This window comes from Pinus tabuliformis, chromosome 7, assembly GCF_031772625.1.
Source record: "Pinus tabuliformis cultivar Carrire ecotype Pingquan chromosome 7, CPIR1, whole genome shotgun sequence".
Classification (NCBI taxonomy): Eukaryota; Viridiplantae; Streptophyta; class Pinopsida; order Pinales; family Pinaceae; genus Pinus; species Pinus tabuliformis.
Genome location: NC_142293.1, coordinates 314,647,791 through 314,671,894, shown reverse-complemented (window position 1 = coordinate 314,671,894; position 24,104 = coordinate 314,647,791). Strand labels below are relative to the sequence as shown.

Sequence of the window (24,104 nt, the reverse complement as noted above, 5' to 3'; positions counted from 1 at the left end):
GAGATGACTAAAAATGGGAACTGATTTTAGGCTAGTAAATGGATAGGAAAGGTGTAATTTGATAAATGACTGGGTTTTCTGGGCAGCGTGGGATCAAGGAACAACATGAATAGAGAAGCCAAATCAAAGACACAGATTATCTCCTAAGGCAAGATAGGCAAGATATTTAACATCAAATTTGAAATACTATGGAGTGGGTGAACTATTGAGAGATTGACAAGGGCATAGAAGATGAATCCTTGTCAAACAGAAGAAAACATTAAATATGAACACTTTCCCAAGTAGAGAAATAAATTGGATTCTGCCTTTCTCACTTTAAAATCATTCAGCTAAAAACAATTATGAATGAACTATGAAACATAAACAAGAGATATATGAAACAGGAAAAGAAACACATGCTAAATTAATACCACAAGGATCTCATGAAACAAAGCTGTACCATTCAATAATTTCTCTATCAAATTTGTACAATGAAGCGTTGGGTTTTTTGCTCCCACACTTTCCTCAGAAACTCAGAACCCCTCACACATAATTTTTCATACAATAAATAACTTCAAGAATGGGAAAACAGATCGATGAAAATAGGGAGCTGTTACAACTAAAATCCTGAGGATATGAAATGAACCGTCCATCTGTTCTATTGACATAACAACGTTTCATTATTTCACTTGAAACTTTTTGATAATCAATAAAAAGACGATAGATGTAGCTGCAGATCATAACTGAAGTGAAGAATAGGGAATCGAATCTTATTTCTCTGCCCTGGTGGATGCCTCTGATTTAAATTTTGGCTTTTCGGTTTCTGACTTTTTTCCTTCCCTGTGCCTTTTTCACCGCTTGGTTTTCGACTTTTTCACCCTTTGTGTCTTTCAAGGCCTTTCTCCTTTATGCACTGCTTACAACAATACTGATGTGTTCAATGCTTTCTGTGCAAACACAAGTGCTTCAGGTAATGTGTTGCTTGCAAGCCTTTTGGCACCATGAAGTCCTGTACAGGCAACTTCACCAGCTACATATAGACCCATTATAGGTGTCTCTCCATGAAGTTTAGCTTTGAACCCCACCACACATATAATGTACAGCTGGCACTATGGGTATAGGACTTTCTGTTATGTCAAGGCCATACTTCGAACACTCAGCAGCAATATTTGGGAAATGATACAATGTTTTCTCCTTGGATCTGTGACTTGTATCCAATAGAACATATCTCTCATTCTGTTTCTTTATTTGATCATCAATATTGCGTGCCACCACATCTCTAGGTGCAAGTTCTCCTCTGGAATCATACTGTGGCATGAACCTTTCCATAGCTTGATAGTAAAGAATACCACCAGCCCCACAAACAGCTTCACTTATTAAAAATGCATTTTCTCATGTATGAGGCTTAATTGGTAGACCTTCATCAGCTAATATAGTTAGATGAAATTGTACAAACTCCATATTTGAAATAACTGCAGATGCTCTATGTGCCATCGCAATACCATCACCAGTTGCAACACGAGGATTTGTGGTAGTAGGATAAATATGTCCAGCCCCACCAGATGCAAGTAAAGTTACCCTTGAAATGAAGTGGACCATCTCACTAGTGTCGATGTTCAATGTGTCCACACCGTGATAGTAAATATTTGATCCATCCTCAAACGTAAGCAAGTCTATGGCAAAGTGATGCTCAAACATGGTGATGTTGGGGTTATTAACAACAACCTTAAACAGAACTCGCTCAATCTCTCTTCCTGTCATATATGCTGCATGAACAATACGGTGATGAGAATGCCCCCCCCCCCCTCTAGCAAGATGTAAGCTACCATCTTCACCATGATCAAAGGATGCACCCATGGTGATCAACTCTTTAACTCTATCTGGGCCTTCTGTGCATAGCACCTTTACAGTCTCTTTATCACATGAGTATGCACCAACAACAATAGTATCCTGAATGTGGTCCTCAATAGAATCTGAAGGAGCAAAAACTGCACTAACACCACCTTGCACATAATTTGTATTACTCTCATGTGGTTCAGCTTTTGTGATGACTGCCACAGACCCATGTTTTGCAACCTCGAGGGCATATCTAAGACCAGCCACTCCACTACCAATGATAAAAAAAATCAAAATATTTAATTGAATTGGCACTTGACTTGGATACATGAACTGCCTTTGGGGATTTTCTCTCTTCATTGTCTATGGAGGCCATGCAAAGCTGAGGGCTCTGAAATCGCATATTTTCAAATATCCCCAATACATATCTTTCAATCCTTTTCTTATAGGTGAAGTTCTTCAACAATGTCTAGGACAATAGTGAAAGTTGTTTTTGCATTTTATTCCTCCCTGAGTGCATTGTAATGGATAAATGGCCATTGTTTTGGAAGAGTTCCCTGTATTGAAGACTTGTGTCATGCTATCCTGATATGAGTGGGAATTTATTCTGCCATTTTGCTGTTGAATGTCCTTTTGTCCTTGGTAACCATAGTACTCATCAATAGGGACACCAGACTGGAACTGATGGCGTGAAGAACTACCATAGCTATGACGATGATTCTGATTGTCATTATATCTTTCACCATAACTATTGAAAGAAGATACAGCATAACCCTGCTCATTACTCTGACTGTCATTATAAACTCTATTGTTATATTTATGAGAGCTATCTAAAGGATATTCATGTTCATATCCAAGATTATCATCTCGTTTTGGATATGAATTAGGACTATAAATCATGTTGGTACCTCCCCAGTACGAGCTTCATGCTGCACACTAAGTGTTACCTCCTGTGAGCTGTTGTTCCTTAGTTGTAGACTGTTGGCAATAAGACGCTGAGCAGATTTTCCTAGATGAGGAGCTGAGGTAGGTCCAGTATGGTGTGGCCTTTTCTCGATCATGTGCCTTCCTCCCATCCTTCTATTGCCCCCAGCACATCCTCTTCAATATTAACTTCATTCTCTCCGATGCCACTAGTCACAAGAGAGACAAGATCCAACCGATTGTTTGCACCAATAGTTGTACCTCTTAATCTTAGACGGATTCTTAGGACAGTAGGTCGTAAACCTGGGTACAAAATGGCTGCCTCAACCTGATCCTTTATCATTGTGTAGCGACCGCCAAAGACAGACTCAACTTTTGATGCCCGTCCGTGCATAGCTTTTGCAACATCCTTCACCTTCTGAGATGAGTTCTTGTACAAGAATTTACCACTGGGGAAAAAACGCACATAGCGATAGTAGCATACCTTAAGATCTACTATAACTCTTCAGTTAAAAGATTTTCTGCCATGGAATTTGAACATCTGATGATTTCATTTTTTCATTTGTGATACTGATTACATCTGTCTTTTCTGGCAGCTGTAATTCCAATGATCTTCCAATCAATAACAAATGCACTGGATTGGTGGTTTTCCATTCTGCAATTCCGGCACGAATATAGGTGTTTCGACTAACATACAATCCATCAAAATTAAGCCTAGGACGATGAAGCCATATTTTACGCCAAGAGCCTCCAAGATCAGTTTTCAGAATCTTATAATTCTCTTCTAGTCCAGAAAGCTGCCAGGTATTAATGCATGCATTGCGCCAAAGACAAGGGGTCCGAAGGGCATAGCGCCATTTTCGACATACACATGCTGCCCTTCCTAAAGTGTAAGGTGTCATACGTTTTACATTTGGGTGTTCGGTGCTTTGACCATTTCAACTCCCTTTTCTTTTTGTTGCCACGAATACACCTGACTGAGTAAAAACTGTCATGAGGAATTCGAATCCCTATTTCCATATATTCTCTCCATTTTCTTGACAGTGATCATCGACGGTTTTCCTGAGATCTAACGAGCTTGAAGATCTTCTTTCTTTGCAGTATTATCTTGCAAGACCATCTGACAAACATGCGAGAGGGTGCCTTTAATATCAGCCACACTTAGTTTCCAAAGTGAGTTGATCTTTTTTGAAAAATAAATCAAGGCACAAGAATCCTGGAACTTGCATCAAAATTTGACTTCAAAAAGTTCAATCAATGAATAAGATTACAGAGGACTGATCTGAACAAGTGACTCCCGTATTTCCCACAGAACAAACCCAAAATTATTTCAGATCTTCACGAATCATTATGAGAGGGTCGACCACCATTTTGTGCACATTGAAAGAAATAAAAATTCGATTCTGCGAAAACCCAGGATTTGAAGCCCAACATAACCCTTTTTAAATCATATCCCAGAACCAGCGAACATGCAAATAAAATTTGCCATGTTTCCACCTATCAACTCTTTGTTGGACTGTAGATATGTTTCCAAATCACCTTCAGAATAATTCCCCTCTGTACATATGTTCCTTTGAATTTGTAAAAGCTGCATCCACATCATCCAACAAGTGCTCTAGCTATGTGCGCTGCGCAGGCTGCTCAGTGCACTGCGCCATGTGAGTGTGCCGCACCAGTGTTAAAAATGCACTGTGGAGGAGCGCTCAGTGTGCCGCGCGGGCCATGTGCGCTGTGCCATATGCTCTATGCACCGCGCGTTGACTGTTAGAACAATTTCGGCCTCCAAACAAAAAAAAATCGTCCTTTAACCCTTCAATGAGATCTTTGGGTGCAAATGGCCTTTTAATCAATGAAAATATCTTGATGACTTTGATTTTGGAAAATTCACTTTGTAAAGTTGTAGAGTCTTGGCACTTTGAAAACTTGGACACAAACTCTGATTTCTCGTTTCCTCTGACTTTTGGCTTTGAAATGATGACTTTTTCTTGATTGATTTCCTGCATGTGTTGGAGCTGCTGAACCTAGCAAGATGGGCAGGGCTGCCTGAATAACTGTAAAACCTTATCAATCATGCATTAAACGAACTTAATAATTTATTCTTTAAAACAAAATTTTAAAGAAGAAATGTCCTTCAGCATTATTAATAATGTGAATTTTGAAGTGAAACCTTATTGAAGCTCTCTTTGGCCTACAGGCGTTAGTGAACACTTCTGGAGACAAAACCTTGGACTCAAGGATTAAAATGACCCTTTTTGACCAAACTGATATTTGATGACTGCAAATGATGAGAAATGAACCTTGGTGAATTCAACTCTGACAGAAGACTGACAAGACTCAGTCTAACAGTCACTAGGCAGAAATACACATTTTCTAAGAGGAATACATAGCCTTCCCTCTGAGGATTGTGCAATGCTGTCTTAGTGAGGTAGAGTTCAGGCTAAGGCTACCCAAACCCGCTAACGGGAAATTGAAAGCAAATGTGAATGTGAATGCATGGCGATACTTAGTCTAAGTAGGAGTGAATGATCATGCATGCAAACCATGAATGGAATATTCAGAAAATGGAACAACATGCATGTGGGTGAAGCAAGTCACCAAATCGGTGATCGTTCGTGCAAAACAGTTTCATGCATGCGACAATAGTAAGATGCTAACGAAAAATGAAATAGTGCTTGTACATGGTAGTATGCATGTAAACAACAACAAGTGTTTATAGAAATCAATCAAACAACATTCACACAAGTGAAAACACAAAAAGCAACAGAAATTTTGCAAAAGACAAGTTAAGCCGACTTACCCATGAATAGCTGAGTTGGATATGTCGAAGACTCTTGGATGTGCTGTGGGATGTCAGATCTCCAAGATTGATGTGAATGAGTGATCTCTAAAGTGTTGAATAAATAAGTTTGAGGCTCATCATGCACATGCCACAAATATAGGAAAAAGTGACACTTGGAGGAAAGATTCTAAAATGATCTTTGCATGAAACGTTTAGCTGCTAAAAATATCTCCCTAAAATCTAGCAATGCTTTTTGCATGTTTCTTTTTGCTATTCTAGGAAAAAGTAGTACATGCATGCAAGTTAAGTTTTCTCAGTCCCGGGTGGAACCAGTCAACTCAATGGCACATGCTGTGCCTACTCAGCTGAGGAGAAAATTTGTGCATTTCTAGGAGGGAGCTGGGTTCACTGCCCAGAAGGATTACACAATTTCTGGGCTAAGGAGCTGATTATTGCCTAGAATTGCGCAGTTCCTAGGATGAGTAGTCTTACTGGGAGGAATTGCGCAGTTTTTCCAATGAAGGATGATTGGAAAATTTTTGTAATTCTAGAGCCTAGTATGCTCCCAGACAGAATTACGAAATTTTTGGAGGGAAGGTTAGTTCCCCTCCAGAATTTTGCAATTTCTTGACGGAGCTGCTCAGCCTGCAACTACACCAAGTCCGAAGAAACAAGCTATGAGGGGAATGCAACAAGCTCTCATGCACAGGCTAGCAGACTCCTAGGAAATAACTGAAACTTGTGTACCTGACAAGGAAAGACATGATGCTGAGGATGGTTGGTAGGGAGGCTCCAAAATGAGGCTAAGGTAAAATTTTGGAGGGTGGTTGTAGCCGCTACAATGAATTCTTAATTGATAAGTCATTGTAATTTAAGAAATGTTGTTTCAACTTTGTTTCGACTAGGATAATTTGTTAAAGGATAGTTACTGTATATTCTATATTTAGATCACACGATAATTGACATATTCTCACGATGATCTTGCCTTACAAAATAAGAATGAATTTTTAAATTATAAAATAATGCACTCTCTACCCATTAGGCATAGATAGATGAAGAGAATAGAGGAGGGGAGTAACAACATTGTAATCATGTACTGCAAATTTTCATTAATGCAAATCTCTACCATTCATGGCTTCATACCTTTGTTTTGATTATCTTGCATGTTATGTAATTTACCAGCCCTTATTGAGGAGGAAGGGCCCTCCTTCTTGACAGGGACCATTGGTTAGGGAGGTACTATAGCAGTGTATTTATTTCCTCTTAGATATGATTTATGTGAGATTTACTGTTACTGTTACAATCTTGTTCATGCATTGCGTAGAATGTTTTTGAAATTTGCTATTACATAAAATCATAGGTCCTAGACTAATCCTTTCATTAATTTGATGTTCATTTAATATTTGTTATAGTTCTTTAGCTTGTTATTTCATTCAATGAGTGCTTCAGAAAATTACTCAAGTGTTGAATGGTTTTCAAGAGTGTTGTTTCTTCTTAATAAGAATGACTATGTGAAAGAGTGTCATTTATTCTGTAGTGTGTGTCTTTTCTTTATGAAAGTGTGAGAATGTTTTCACTGTAAAAACAAGTGTGTTTTGAATGCTGAGAGTCACATTAAAATTATAGGTTTTGAGATTTCGTCAGTGCTAATTTCCATTTGTTCCTGCATAGACGTTGCATGATAGCCTTGAAACAAAAATCCTTCTTGGTATGACAATTAATGTGAGAGTCAGGTAAAATATTCTTAATTAAAAGGGAAATTGATCTTCCCAACATCTATCATGTGAATGGTCACATGGGAGCCTAGGGGTTAGGCCGGAAGGGTCGTGGAGCAAAGGATAAGGCCTTGGTTATGAGCATGATCATATGAAAACTTAGGATATAGGACCAAAGGGTCATGACACAAAGAATAAGGCAACAATTACATAATTGGACATATGGTAGATCTAGGCCCAAAGTGCCATGACAAAAAAAAAGGTGCTAGTTACATGGTTTAGCATATGGTATAGCTAGGCTCAAAGGGCTATCACAAAAAAATAAGGTGATCGTTACATGGATGGGCATATGGTAAGACCAAAGTGCCATTAGATATGAACCAGTCACATATTCATCCATGTGAAGATGGGACTGCGTCAATATTATATATATGGAATCCCTCGATCCCAATTGTGCATGAACCCATTGATTGCATATTTTACGAAGTTTGTCTTAGAGAATTCAAGCTTTGTCAGTTATTTTTGGTTTTGTTGAGTGAGAGGAAAGGTTTTGTCTTTGTTTCATGCTGAGCCGGTTATAGTGGTCTATCAGTGGAGATCATTACTTAGACAATTAGTGATTTATGATAGCCCAAAGAGTTGTGAAAATGGTTTGATTGTGAAGTAGTATCCTAGAGATACATAGCTCAGGATCTATGATAGTGGTACCCTGGAGGGCCATGAAAATGGTTTGATTGTGTAGTGGTAACCTTGAGAGCTGTGAAAATGGTGTAATTGTGAAGTGGTATCCTAGAGAGTTGCAACAGTAGTAGCCCAAAGATTCGTGACAGTGTTATGATTGTGAGGCAGTATCCCAAAGAGTCGTAGCTCAAGAGTCGTGACAATAGTGTCCTAGGGAGCCAAAACAGTGGTATGATAGTGAAGTGATAGCCTAAAGAGTCATTACTTGAGAACCATGATAGTGGTAGCCCCAAGATTGTATAGTGATCTGATTTTGTATGGTTCAGAGAGCCATGAAAATGGTAGCTTGGAGAGCTATCATAGTGGTATAACCACATTATAAGCCCTGAGAGCCATGACAGTGGTAGATCAGAGAGATTTTATAGTGGTATATCCACATTATAAGCTTAGAGAGTCATGGTAGTGGTAGCTTAGAGAGTCGTGATAGTGGTAGAATGGTGAGCTAGTGGTAGTGGTCTGATTGTGAAGGTTTTTGATGTATTCTTCAAAGGATAGAATCCATAATGGGGTCATCGTTGGTGATAAAATACAATGATATGACAATGATTCCGACATCAATATTATGGTGAGAAATCCATGAGTTATTGAAAACATTAAAAGAAGGAATGAGTCCTCACGAAGGAGATCCGTGAGCTGGTAGTTGTGATCAATATATCTAGATGCTTGTCAATGGTTGGTTGCAGGATAAATCCTCATCAAAACATATTTTTTGATTATGTGGAGGTCTTGTTAGTTTTTGATATGATTTCTCAACCAATATATGAATGTTCGATCCTTCCACTACATAACTCGTTGCACAGGTCATTTAGTTCTGTGTGTTGATTTGGTTTGTAGAGGTTGTGGGTTCGAGTCTAATTAGACTCAATCAAACTATTTTGTAGAATGGTTTTTTGGTGCACTAGGTTTATTTATTTTGTCAAAGAATCAACATTTTCTAGTGACCATAAAATGATTATTTTTTAAAATGCACCTAGAGTATTTCATTTTGTAACATGGTTAATCTTTGTATGGTTTTTTTATATTTTCACATGGTTTTTGATGATTTGTGGGCACATTGTTTATCGAAATTGGATTCTAGAAGAAATGTGATGATCAGGGTTTAAAGGTGAATAACCCTAGAGACATGAAGAGTTTTGTTTTAATGATCAAAATTCATATTATGTATTTTGATATCTATTGAGGTGGTTGTAGTTTTTGTTGAAGAATAGGTTATGAGAAATACTTTATGTAAGTAAATTGTTGAACATGTTGGAGCAAGAGTTTGATCAAGGAATGAAGCAATATAACACCTTTGAAGAATTATATCATATGAAGAGCAAGTGGATTGAGTTTGAAATATTATAAATATATATCCATAAGAAGAAGGAGGTGGGTTCCTCCATTAAGGTCGATACCTCAATTAGGTTGAAGCCTAGAGTGAGTCAGGGTTTTCTCATCATTGAGATTGGAACTTGAAGGAAGTTGAAGATTTCTCATCATCAAATTGGTGCCTCAATCTAGTTGGAGCCTAGAGCTGGTAAGAGCTTTCTCATTGTCAATGTTGATGCCTCAATTAGGTTAGAGCCTTGAGTAGGTTGAAGCTTGGTTTTCATTGAAGTTAATGCCTCAATCAGGTTGGAGCCTAGAGCAAGTTGAAGCTTGCTCATCATCGAGGTTGGTGCCTCAATAAGGTTGGTGCCTCAATAAGGTTGTAGCCTACCTCAAGTAGTAGATTGCATATCTTGGGGGTGATTTCCTCCAGTAGGTTGGTGCCTGAAAATGTATGTACTACATTGAAAATTAGAAGAAGACAAATTTATAGTTTTCTCGCATATGGTTTCCATGTAAAAGCTTGTATCTTCTTGTGTTTATGGCTTCTTGATTTCTTATTGATGTGATGATAAATTCATGATGAATTTATTTATTTATTGACATATTGTAAATGGTTATGATTATTTGGTACATAATTGTTTGTTGATGAAAAGTTGTGAAATGATTAAATTTCTCTCACACTAATTCACCGTTTGTCTTAGTGTGATCTTTGGTCCAACCAGTGGTATTAGAGCAAGTTACCTTTAGGAATAGTTAAATGCTAGAAGGTAGATCAAGGAATTTATGGCCAATAGAGGAAAGAGCAAGAACAAACTATTTAAAAAAATGAGTTGTTTCAATCATGTGAGAAATGTATATGATCCTCTGGAAGAATCTTTCTACATACACATGGTTGCTAAATAATGAAGTATTAATTTTGTTTCAATTGTGGTAAAGAAGTCATTATACTTGTATGTGTCCATATCCTATTATAGATGACGAAGATGATGTTCCTCAACTAATGAAGGAGGAAGTTCTAACAAAAGTAGATTATGAATAAGAACACAAGAATTATCTAAAGGAACTAGAAGTTTCAAGAAGAAAGGTTATCTAATTAGAAGTGCAACTATAAGGAAGAGACAAAAAAAAAAAAGGATCATGATTTTTCTACCTTGAAAGATAAACTAGAAGATGAAAGAATATTAGATGAAGTATCATAGAGTAGTATAAATTAAAAATAAGTCCATGGTTATACGCTAAAATAATATATCATCTTGAGAGATAAGATAGAAAAAGTCAACAATCAAATGACGAAAGAAATAAAAGGGCAACAATAAATTTCAAAAATTAGGGACTATGATGCAGTTTCCTCAAAATCACACTTGGAAGAATCTAAAAGGAGCGAAGACGTAATGATGAATCAACTAGAAGAAAATATTCAAGAATTAGAAGAAAATAATTACAAGCTTATTAAAGCAGAAAAATAAATTGTTCACTTAAAGATCGAGGTAGAAGAGGCAAGAAGGAGACAAGAAATTATAATAAGTTGTCTTAAAGAAAAATCCAAAGACTTGAATATACTTGAAGTAGAGTTTGAAGGGGAAATCATCTCCTTTAAATCCCAATTTGAAGAAGTTATTTCACTCAGGGATGACATTGACAAGCTTAACAAAAGCCTAAAGATTTTGCAAATTTTGACTAACCTTCTTAGTTTTAAAAAATATTTGATTGAAAAAAGAAAATATAGGTTATACAGGTAAGTCTTCTTACAAAGAAGACTCAAGATCCAAGTCTCCAAAGTTTGAATTTGAAGAAAAAATGAAGACAAAGATGAGGAAGGCTAGATTAGAAATGTTGCTACTCCAAGTTTTTGTGCCAATGTTCTCAAGAAATCCCCCTAGGAAGAAGACAACGATAAGTATCATCAAAGGTCTAATACTCGTCCAAGGAAAAATATATTCAAGGAAATATTTCCCATCTAGGTATCAAAGTACATTTCTTGGTTATTGCTTTTTATGTACAAATTTCAGGCATAACACTAGGGATTGCAAAGCATATGGTAGACACGGTTATCAATCCTTTAGAAGCAAGTTTTAGGCTGATTACATCCAAATGGTATCAATAGCATAAACTATGTGTCATTTTATCCTTCATTCAATTATTATACAATATGATTTAGATATCACAATCTAAGTCACATTGCATGTGAATGCAACATGAAGTTCCCTAAGCAGACTATAGAAGGAAAGGGCTCTACCAAGCAAATAAAGCATCATACTAAGTGTGGTGAAGAAAGTAGGTTGAAAATAATGAACTTTCCTAAAGTGTTTAAGGCCTTGATATGAATTTTTGATCATGTTCCCTATGGGAAAACCCATGATTTCTTTATTTGAAGTTCTACTTAATAAAGAAGTTCTATGTTTGAAAATTTATATGAAAGGTATGCTTTCGTGAAGGATTTCGAAGGTGGAAGACATAGAAAAAAAGGATTTGAATACATAATTAAAGAATAAAATGATAATGGTACTCCAGATATAAAGAAAGGAAGAGGATGGACTCAAAATAAGAAGGAGAGAATGAACTAAGTCAAGATGATCATTACTAGGGAAGCAATTATTAATGGAAGAAATCAAGGTGGTGATAATTCGACATAGTATATGAGCAGATTTATGCGTGATGAGAGCAGATGATAAAAGATATGTATTGATCAGAGGATATATTTAACAATAAGGAATACATCACCAAGTAGGAAAATCTATAATGAAAGACAATGATACAAACATAGACAAAGTTTGAGCAGGAGGTGTAGGAGATATTGACATACATTGAGCAAGAAAATTCAAGGAGAGAAAGAAAGAAGGAAACATCTTCACAGGTGCATTCCTTAGAACTTTATTAGAGGCATAATTCACTAGATTCATAGACCCATAAGAAATTTTAGGCACAATTGTAGAGCATTGGTAAAAACTTAAAAATGCATGAAGGAAACATGGTCCTAGGAAGGGAGAAACTTAGGGACAATTAGAGAATGCATACATGGTAGGAACTTACCGATGAAATAAGTATGATCTAAGGGAGAGAATCTAATAAATTTACTATAATTTGAAAACATAGGAAGGCACTTAGAATTGTTAGCAACATGGACTCAGGGCGAGCCTTTATCAGGTCCAAGAGAAAGCACTATACAATTAGAGAAGCTTTGGAAGGAACATACAACATAATACCAAGTGGATCCTCCACATATAAATAGGATTAAGTCCACACTAATAGGAGAAGTTTCCTCAGACACACACATTTTACTAATTAAGGAAAATAAAATTACATGATAGTATGCAAGAGATTACAATAATTACTCAATTCTCTTGCAAGAGGAGAAAACCAAGATAAAACAAAGCTTTAAATAAGCTTATGTCCTAAACTAATTTTTTTAGGGATCACTTATTTCATGTGACAAGTTTCCATTTACATTTAGCCTAATTCTAACAATTTCCCTAACAAATTTCCTAGTTTGATTCTTAAAGAACAACACTTTTTTAAATTTCAATTATATTATAGCAAATAAATATTATAAGAAGACTCTATGACTTTAAATAATTAAATATATTTAATAAGAAGACTCTAAATAATTAAATATTAAATTAACTTTGGATCATTACAACAAATACCAATTTCTTCCTTGAACTTAGTAAATTTGATCGTACTAAGTGGTTTTGAGAAAATATATGAGATCTGGTCTTCTGAATGACAATATATCATTTTGATGATGTCCTTTGCAATGATTGTCATGATGTAATGATACTTTGTATCAACATGCTTTGTTTTAGAATGGAAAACTATATTTTTTGAAACTTTTATGGATCATGGGTTGTCTATGAATAAATATGTGGCTTTTTCTTGAGGAACACCTAAATCTAACAAAACTTTGCACATCCAAACAATCTTACATGCTACTTCCCATGTTGATATATATTTTGCTTTTTCAAAAGAATTTTCCACTGTGTCTTGCTACTTGTAACTCTAAGAAACTGTTTTTGGCCTAATTTTCATCAAATAACTTGATGTTGATGCTCTATGATCAATATTTCCAGCAATATTTCTAAATATCCACCAAGTACAAATTTAGCCTTTTTGTAGAGAAGACCAAAATATTTTGTATCTTAGATATATCTAAAAACCTTTTTTGTTGCATTCCAATGGATTTCCCTTGGTTCATGCATAATAGTGAGAGAAAACTAACTACATAATATAAGTTTGGATGAGTGGTTGTTAGATAGATAAGATAATGAATACTGTTTACAAAATTCCACCCTCCAAATTATGAAATTTTTAAGTTTTTCTCCTTTGGGGTGAGAAAAAACTTGCAATCTTGCATTCCAATTTTTTTAAATAGTTCATATGCATATTTGGTTTGACTAATGATATTTTTTTTTGATGTTGGAATGCTTCAACTCCAAGATAGTATTGAAATAGTCCTAGATTAATCATCTTAAATCCAACTTGCAATTCCTTCTTTACTTGCACAATTGATTATTGTTGTTTCTAGGAATGATCAAGTTAACCACTTACATAACTAAAATCACCATATTTTTATCTAATTGGCTCACATATAAGGTATCATCTAATTTACTTTTCTTAAATCAACCCTTACGAAGATTTTCATTCTTTTTTGCATACCAATCTCGTGAAGCTTGTTTTAACCCCTATAAATCCTTAATTAATTTGCAAACTTTGTTTTATTTTCCTTCGAGCTCAAAACCATGAGGTACTTTCCAACCTTTTTGAGATGAAAATGCAAGCTTGAATTTTATGGACTTCCATTTCTCCATAGGTGTAAATTTTTCCTCATAGATTATTCCTTCTTGTTGTGCAAAACCCTTGGCAACAAGTGTTGCCTTATATTTGTCAATTTCTATGTCTAGCTTATACTTGATTTGGTAAACAAATTTGCATCTGATGGGTTTCAATTTTTAGGATAATTAATAGGTATCCAAGTATTATTTTCCATCACTGACTTATATCTTCAACCATTTATTTTTTCCATTCTATATGTTTTATTTCCCCTTTGAATGTGGACGGATCAGTAAAATCATTTGTTAGTAAGGAATATTTTTTTCTCTTTTTTATGAAATTATTGTTCCCACTTTTTTTTATTCATCCGGCATAACATCCTTCAAAAACTGAATGGCCCATTTAGGTAGTTTATCTTGACTTATTAGTGTGTATGAATAATTATCATCATTACAAATTAGATTGATATAAACAGAGGTTCTTCAATCATCTGAAGTTTTAGGAGGTGGAGAGTCACTATTAGATGAATTGATGCCAGAGGATTTAGATGAAGTAAGTGAATTGGTAGAATCATTTTCTAAAGAATTCCATTCAATCTCATACCAATTTTGTGTAGTTGGTTGATTTTGTATTTTGATTTTCTTTTTATCACCCCTAGTGTCCAATTTTTGTAGAATAATTTCTACCTCTATGGCACTCTTTTTTCTGTTTCATCAAATATAACATCTCTATTAACAATAAAAATTCCATTGGACTAAACATGATAACCATTATTCTCATCAAAATATCTAATAAATATACACTTCAGACTTCGTGAATCAAGATTAGTTTGCTTTTCTTTTGGAACTAAGGAATAGCATATTGAAACAAAAACTCTAAGATGTTTGACTTGAGGTTTGAAATGAACCATGCTTCATATGGTTTAATTCCATCCAAAGAAGTAGTGGGAGATCTATTCCTTAATTCGACTGCAGTATGTATTTCTTCTGCCCAATATGCCCGGATTCAAATTTTTTAAAGTTAACATGGATCTAGCTATCCCTAACAAGGTGTGATTCATTATTTCTGCTAATCCAATATGATATGGATTTTAGACATTTTTAAGCCATATTTTGATACCACTGTCCCTACAATAAGCTTGGAATTCATTGGAAGTGAATTCTCCTCCATTATATGTCATAAAGGTGCCAATGTTTTCCTTAACTTCGTTGTTTTCAACTAGTTGGAAAAACATCTTGAACTTTTCAAAGGTTCTAACTTTTCTTTCAAAAAATAAACCCAAGTCATTCTATTGAAATCATTAAAGAAAAGTAAAAAAATATTTACAACCTCCTAGAGAAGCTTGTAGATGTCCACAAATGTCACTGTGAACCAATTGCAAACACCTGTTCGCATGCCATGAAATTATTGGAAAAGTATCTTGATTTTGTTTCCCATAAATGAAAACTTCACATCTTGCATTTTAATTCTTAAAAGTTGGAAGTTATTTGACAATTCTCTTCTTTTTAGGTTGAGAGAGACTTTCAAAGTTTAGATTCCAATATCTAACATGCCACAACCTTATAGGTGAAATATATAAATTATTGCTCCTATGAAATTAGACTATTGTCTAATGACTACCCTTTTCATCCTTGGAAGTTTTCCATTTTCATATCTAGTCATGGTTGTCTTTAATTTTTTTTTATAGGATTGTTTTCTATTAAGCCATTTTCCATAATGACTTGATGTCCTACTTTGCAAATCGTGGCTAATGACAACATATTATTCTTGAATGTTAGTACATACCAAAACATCGAAATTAGTTTTCTCTTATGCTTGGAAGAGAAACTTTTATTGTACCTTTTTTGATAGTGAGTATGTGCCATATCATCTTCTATAAATATTAAATTGGGTTGACACTATTGAAATGTCCAAAAAATTCGTGTCGAGAAGTCATATGATGTGTATCCCCTATATCTAAGATCCAAGCATTTTCATAATCTTTTTTAAGAGAATATGTGGAGACGTGTAAGGGTATTGGTTTTGAATTCTAGAGTGTGTTGAAGACATATTCTAAAGCATCATCATCTTGATCATTAGAAAATTGTTCCAAATACTATTGAAACTTTGAGATTTTGCAATAGAAGTTCCATAATTCTCAGCATAATGACCGACTTTGTTGCATCATTTAGAAACAAATAATTCATTGAAAACTTTGCCTCTTCCTTGAATCTTTCCTCTAGCTTGACCTTGTCCTCTGCCTTGATATTTTCCTCTACCTTGACTTTGTCCTCTTCCTTGATTTTTTCCTCTACTGGAATTATTGTTGGCTTGAGGGGGCTTGGACCTAGGTTCACTGTTAGTTACACTAACCAACAAAAACCTACACTATTGTCCCTTTCGGAAACAACCCACTTAGCATAGGATGCAGTCGCACTCAAGGCAGTATTGGGGGATGGTAAAGCTATGTTTCTACATCCAGGAGGCTATGTGATGTGGGAGTAATGTGTTTCTTCAGTTTCAGGCCCGATCTGACCTTTGCGGACCCTTATCCTCAAAATACCCAAAATTAAAGAAGTTTCCAATTAAACAGAGTTATGATCTTTGCCTAAGGGTATAATAATGTATAAAATAACATATAATAGTAGATCCAGATCTTCATAATATAGATAAATTGCATTAAATTTCAGTGTAAATACATAAAACACATAATTTCTTCAAATACTCTTTATTATTTTAGATCTTCAATACACATACATTTTAGACCATGTGCACATAACTTCAAGGCCCGTGCACTCAGTTGCGGACCTATCAAGGTCTCCGTGCACACAGTAGTAGGAGCCTTCCTCTTCATCCAAATACAAAAATATATTACACTTACAGACTCAAAAACATCTCAAATATGACTAATTGATTGCCTTAGAATTTCTAAGACATCCCCTTTATATTTTTTTTCCTATTACAATACCATGGTCCGAAAACCATGGGCAGAGGTCAAAACAATACAAAAACTAAGGGGATTCGACCTTCCTAAAACCCCTTGACTCATAGTAGCCCGCGCGCTCTGCTCCTTAAAATGCAGAGGCTTTTACAAAACTTAGTCAAAAGTGTACTTAGGGGACCCCATCCCAATAGGCCCTCAACACAAAGATGTGACTCATCCTCGAGTCACTTCACTATTATGCTCTGTATCTTTTCTTTCAAGATACTTAATGAAGACTTCATTGGGTGAAGCTCCTATAGGCATTGTGCTGCTACTTGTCAAACGTCTTCAACCAACCTTTCTATAGTTAGACCTTCTGTTTCTAAGTTGATTGCCCACTGCATTTGCTGCATACTTTTGAGAATGAATTCCACATTCTATGAGAGCTTCCCTGCTTCTTCTTCCCAAGGTTGCATCTGTGCAGTGATATTCTACATCTTCTTCCACAAATCCTCGATCAATGCTTGCAGGGAAGTCCCTTCTCTCAACTGGGTGAACTGTTGCATAGGTGCTAAGGTGTGTATCATTGCCTTGATATCATCATACTGCAGTTGCTTATCCTGAATGTCCACTTCAATATTTTTCACCTATGGGTCCTTGTGTAGTGAGGCCTATAGTTCTAGTGTTTCTTTGAATAATTGGCTATAGTCCTTGACTGCAATGTCAAGATTTTCCCTAGCTATTATGAATGTAGCATCACGCTACTCTCGGATCTCAGGTGGCGTGGTGGGCTATAGCTTCAATTGAAGCTTAGTAATTTGCATTTGTAGATCAAAATGAACCTTATCAACTTGCACCTTTGAAAATATGAATGCATATTCCAACCGCACTACTTTGTCTTTTGAAGCGGCCTTAGACTGAATTTGGAGCTCTAGAAGCTCACTACATACTCTGGAAATGGCATGCTCCAACTACTTTCTTCGTGCAACAGCCTCATTGCAATCTTTGAGAGCTTGGTGCTTTTCATCACGCAACTACTGACTAGCGATCTCCGCATATTTGATCACCATGAAAGCCCGTCGCTCTCGCACCTTAAGTTCATTTGCTACACCCTAGTGTAGGTCATGCAATGTGTACAAAGGGAGTACTGCGAGGTTAATATTCATGTTCTTAGGTAGTTGTGCACTCTCCCTATATTTGGCATTATTCAAGTGTAAAGATCCATCAGGAAAGAGTATAATGTGGAGCTTTGAAGTGAGTACCAACTACATACTTCTCAATGTCATTGGTTCCATGCTCACATGAGATAGACTCACTTGAACCACGCTCACTTGAACCTAGCTTGCCTAAACCTGCAATTATTTGAGACCCTCTTGGACCTTCGTTAATACAAATTGGTATTTCCCTTTGATGTGCCCCAAATATCTTTCGTCGCGAACCTAACAGTGTCCCCAATTTCATCAAGGCACCCCTCAGTGAGGACCATGGTCTCCGAGCCAATGGACTTATCATATTTGTGCTTTTTACGTGCGCCTCCTGCACTTGTCTTCTACTGTCATTTTAGAATGAATGGAGAATAGATGTCCTTTAGATTTACATAGGGGTCTTCACCACCTTGATCAGGTTCTTTTGTATGTTTTTCTTCTTCTTTCTCATGCTCTAGTTCCTGCATGATATTCTTGTCTAGCTCAATGGTCACCTTCTTCTTTTCCTTCGATGTGTCTTTACTAGTCCCTGCTGCGCCCTCTACAATTTTTGTTGGAAAGAGCTAGTTAGTCGGCCACAGAAGAAACAGATGGGAGATATCTTCCTTAGTGACAAAAAACGGCAATGCCATCCAAGTCTTTTCCAAATCATGCCTCGTGTGGATGTACACATGGCAGAAATCAACCTTGAAGTCAACGATGCATCGATATTCCTTGAATAGAATTTGTGACAACCTAGGCTTCTGACTGATCATCATCAAAAAAATTGTTTCAAATAATACCTAAAACACATTATTTTCTATCGTGCAGGTAGGGTCATTTTTATCCCACAACGAGGCAAATCTGGTAGCCTCGTACAACTCTGGATCCACAGTGGGGAATTGTGAATCATCTAGTTCTCTCCAAGCTATTAGCATGATCAACAATAAGAGCCACGTGTAGTGGAATGCATTTCCCTCCTCCTGCACTTCGTGGAAATATTCAAGGAATTCTTAGCATAGATAACATTCCCAATAGATAGTCAGCTTGAGGGGGCTTGAACCCAGGTTGAGAGTTAGCTGCGCTAACTAATAAAACCCTACACTATTGGCCCTTTCGACAACAACCCACTTAGCATAGGTTGCAGTCTCATCCGAGGTAGTATTGGGGGATGCTAGAGCCTGGTTTTTGCATCCAGAAGGCTACGTGATGTGGGAGTAAGGTGTTTCTTTAGTTTCAGGCCCGATCTAACCTTCACAAACTCTTATCCTCAAAATCCCCGAACTTAAAGCAATTTCCAATTAAACAGAGTTATGAGCTTTGCCTAAGATCACATCATGCATAAAATAACATATAACAGTAGATCCAGATATTTGTCGGGTAGTTAAGACAATAATACAAATAAATGGCATTCAATTTGAGTGTAAATACAAAAAACACATAAGTATATGAATTGGACACAAAATTTATTCAAATAGTGTTTTTTATTTCAAATCTTCAATACACAAACATTTCAGACCCCACGCACACAACTACAGGGGCACGCACACTCAACTGCGAACTTACTAAGGTATCTGCGCACACAGTAGCAAGAGCCTTTCCCTTCACCCAAATATAGAAATATCTTACATTTACATACTCAAAAACATATCAAATACGACTGATTGATTGCCTTAGACTTGCTAAGACACCCCTTTACATACTTTTTCACATTACAATACCATGGTTCACAAACCATGGGTGGAGCTCAAAACAATACAAAAAATAAGGGGCTTTAACCTTCCTGAAACCCCCTAACTCCTAGTAACCTGTGTGTTGCGTGCTCCGCTCCTTAAAATGCGGAGGCTTTTACAAAACTTAGTCAAAATTAGACCTAGGGGACCTCATCCTAGTAATTATTGCCTCTACTGGAATTGTTTCCTCTACCTTGACTATGACCACAACCGTTCCATTTGATGCTCCCTAATTTTGATTGTTACACCCTCTATTATTTTTAGTTCCCCTTACTCTAAAACTTTTAGTTAAATATTTACTAGTCCTAGCTTTTGTAAAAAAGACATCTTCTCCAACTTGTTTCTTCTTTCCAAATGTTTTATCATGTTGGGTTAGCATTTCACTTAACTCACCAAATTTTAATTTCTCTGGCCTTCCAATCAAGCGTAAAGTTTCCAAGATATGTGTATATGAAAAAGGAAAATTTTCAATCAAAATAGTAGTCATAAATGTATCTTATACAACTTGAAATATTGCCTTTACTATTTCCTTCTTGATATTCTTTAGTCTGGAAATGTACTCAAGTTCATCTCCCTCTTTTGTTAGTTTCCGTTGAAATAACTTCAATTGAAGATCCACTCTCTATCTCTAGTTTTGTATAAAAATAAATGTTTAACTTTTTTTCCAAACAAACATTGCAACATAAGCATTTTCTACATAAATCTACATTTCATCATTTACAGAAGATTTAATTAAAACTAATGCCTTTACATCTTTAACCTCCCATTTGGATAGTGAGTCTGCATCAGTAGGTTTGTTTGGTTTAACAACACCATCTGATCCAGGTGGCTCTAGATACACACACAGGACAAAGAGGACTTATGAAAGCTCAAAAATCAAAGTGTTTAGAATGATTTCAAACTAGGACAAGAGCGTAGATCTCGTTGTCTTGATCACAGCAGTGTGAACGGTTCATTAATCCAAGCTCATATGAGGGAGAATGATCCAGTCAAAGTTCTGGTCAAAGCTAGGTTGTGGGCCAGGTTTAAGCGCCCTACAATTTGACCGACCTCATGGCATGAAACCTAGCTCCAAAAATTGGTCGAAATTGTGGCCTCGTGAATTTTCCCAATATCCCTTATTTTCTAAAGGTTGGAAAATCTCCCCTATTTCTAATAAAATAAATAACATAGACAACATATATGTGTGTATGTGTGTGTGTGTGTGTGAGGTGACAGGCCACCACCCCCTCCTCCACCCCAAACCATATTACACATTGAATTAATAAAAGGCCGATGAGTCATGACCCCCGCCAGCAAACCCTCCAACTGCACCCTCCATATTAAAATACATAACATTAAATGGGGTGGGCATGGGCCACCTCCGGAGGACCCAGCCCACACCCCCAAAATGCCACCAATGCATAATGATAAGCCAAGGTGGCAGGGCTTGAACCCGCTCGACTAGGGTGGCTGGCCCACCTCCCGAGCACCCTCACCAGCCACACACCAATACACACAACGGCCCATGATACGTACCAACCATAGTGCTCCAGTACACACAACACACCAATGAAATGTTAATGTGCCAACAATACAGAGCTATGGAGGATTATGGGGGTGAGCTGCCCAATGCAAACTTGAACCCCAAAAATAATGTTTGCAGTTGTTTAGAAAAACAATAATCAATTAAAATGGGAGGGGCAAGGTTTGACCACCTGACCCCTCCTCAACAAATTTCTTTATTAACCAATGTGCCAAGCGAATTCTTTGGGTAATCTGCCAAAGAATTTATATAAACCCTCATTTTCATAGTGCACACAGGAAGATGGAGGAACTAGGAGTGGGCATGCAAAACGAGACGATATTTTTTTTAATTAATTTATTGTAGGGGGAACCATGACTGAGCAAAATTCTCAGGAGGGTGAAATTTTTGCAGTGTCCAAATTGGACAAATTTTATGTTGATCTTACACCTCTCGGCAACACAAACCCAATGGCACAGTTAGTTTCCTGATCTGAGCAGCCAATTTGCAGAGGACCCAGAGGAGGGAATCTTTGAGGAATCTAGGGGGAATCTAAAAGATTCCTTGAGCCCCAAATTTCCACTTTCTCAGAATTCAGAAATTTGACAATCAATTTTGCACTATTCGATGCCACAAATCTGATGGTGCATTCAGATTTTCCATTTTCGCATTTTATTTTTTGGCAACTTTTCAACGTGGAGTGCAGATGTCAGCATTCATGTGCGAGCAACCATTCCATGAGACTCGATGCCGCTAGATCGTTAGTACGACTAGCTCCAGCAACTTGACATCCTTTTCTTCAAATGGCTCCAGGATGTGAGGTATATGTAGTGTGTTCATGTACTTCTTTTGCTATGCATTATGCTACACAGATCCCTATTTGATGTTGATGTGGGATCTAGTTTCTTACTCATTTTCTTGGTTCGTGCTTGATGTGATACAATATCATCTGTGTCATGTACTTGTTGTCATGATTCGTCATGTTTTGTTTTGAGATCCCTTTTATGCCATGTTGGCAGGATGTTCGTTATCATCATTTATGAGTTTGTTTCATACTGATAGGAGTCCTTTTGACTGAGAGTTCCTATAGCAGAACATCTCTTGGAGCCACTCCTATGTGAGGGAATTTTTCCTTGTATGATAGCGACATCACCTCTTATGTACATCATCACTATTGAAAACACTTAATGCAGTGGCCTACACCATCTTAACATCGGGGCCCAAAGACGTAGTCCCTCCTGGACGAACTCCGTTATCAATGGCTTATGTTTTCATGTGTTGATGACTGTCATGTTCCTTCTTCTTACAACATGCAGATGTATTCATTTATGTTCTTTTAAAAATGAAATTTAACACATCACGAAAGTAAAAGGTCTTCGAAGGGTCCTTCATCACACCTGGACCTGGATCAAGTGGTATCGGAGCGGTCTTTCCATGGATGTGAATTGCAAGTGTGAACAATGGAACGTGCAATGACAGAGGATGAAAAAGCGATGTACGAGACCATGCTCAAAATTTCAAAATGTGTGGAGGTAATGTATGAAACTCTACAGAAAGAGACAAAGAAAAAGGAACGATTGCAGCTTCTGTTGCAAGCCACAGAAGAGGCCCTGGAAGAACTTAAGCACAACAAACCTAACCTTCAAACAAAGAATGCTAAATTGAAGATGTGTCTACATGAAGAGAAAGAGGAGAAAAATAGTTTTCTATGACAACTACAAGATAAGGACGAGGCCTTGGGAAATCTACATCGTGACCCATGTAAGGTAAAAAGTAGTTCTCTGAATTCATGTATGTGTCCTGATGATGATTTCACTGTTTTTGAAAATCATACCACAGCAATTGGCACCAAATTGTTGAAGAGAATGGGGTATGAAGGAAGAGGCTTGGGTGTTAATGGCAAAGGCATTATCAATCCCATCAAAGTAGAAGAATTACCTCGTGACGGGACTTGGGTATGTCAGGAAAGAAGTTTCGGAATGCACCGAGACAACTGGCGAACCACCAACAACAGATGAGGAGAGGCCCTCATTAGTTCTTTCCAAATCAACAGAGAAGGTAAAAGATGTTGATTTCCTTTCAGTTTCGTTGTCACATAGTATGATTTTTGTTGGAAATGTGGAGATCCCAATTACAGGGACAAACATGAGGCTCCTTGCTAGGACAAGGCACGAGAAGGAAAAATAACTTGGTGTTAATAACCAAGGCATACCCCAATCTTTGGAGGTTGTGCATAAACATCAATTTGCAGGTTTGGGATACACCGAGTGAGAATGCTCGAAGGTGTCAGATTCTTCTGAGACATCGTTGAAATTGTCGAGGAAACAGAATGATGGGAACACATCCCTGTCATCCCATGGGAATTTCCATCATACGAAAAGAGCTGACGTAAACTCTCATCGCCATACTTACACCAGAGATGGCAAGGAAAGGTATAACCACTCTCAACATTCGAATGTTCATTTCGATTATAATAATGTTTTTAATGATGGACATAAATCAAGACATCGAAAAACATGTACCGTTTGTGCATTACATAACCATACATTTTCTAAGTGTTGGAAATGAATGGCAGCACACACAAGGATGAGGCGTGAGAGATCCTCTCAACAACAGGTTAAACAGATATGGAGAAAGAAGATGTATTGCAGTCATTGTGACATAAGTGGCCATCAAAGAGCCACTTGTTGGAGGCTCCATCCATAGCAATGCCTTAAAGACAGAGTGCC

The 24,104-nt window shown here is 36.9% G+C and overlaps 2 pseudogenes; both read right to left on the bottom strand.

Moving 5' to 3' along the window:
- Positions 1-896: 896 nt before the first annotated feature.
- On the bottom strand, positions 897-2,218 carry LOC149247179 (L-aspartate oxidase 2-a, chloroplastic pseudogene; annotated as a pseudogene).
- A 654-nt stretch (positions 2,219-2,872) lies between these two features.
- Positions 2,873-3,641, bottom strand: LOC149247178 (F-box protein 7 pseudogene; annotated as a pseudogene).
- Between the last annotated feature and the right edge of the window lie 20,463 nt (positions 3,642-24,104).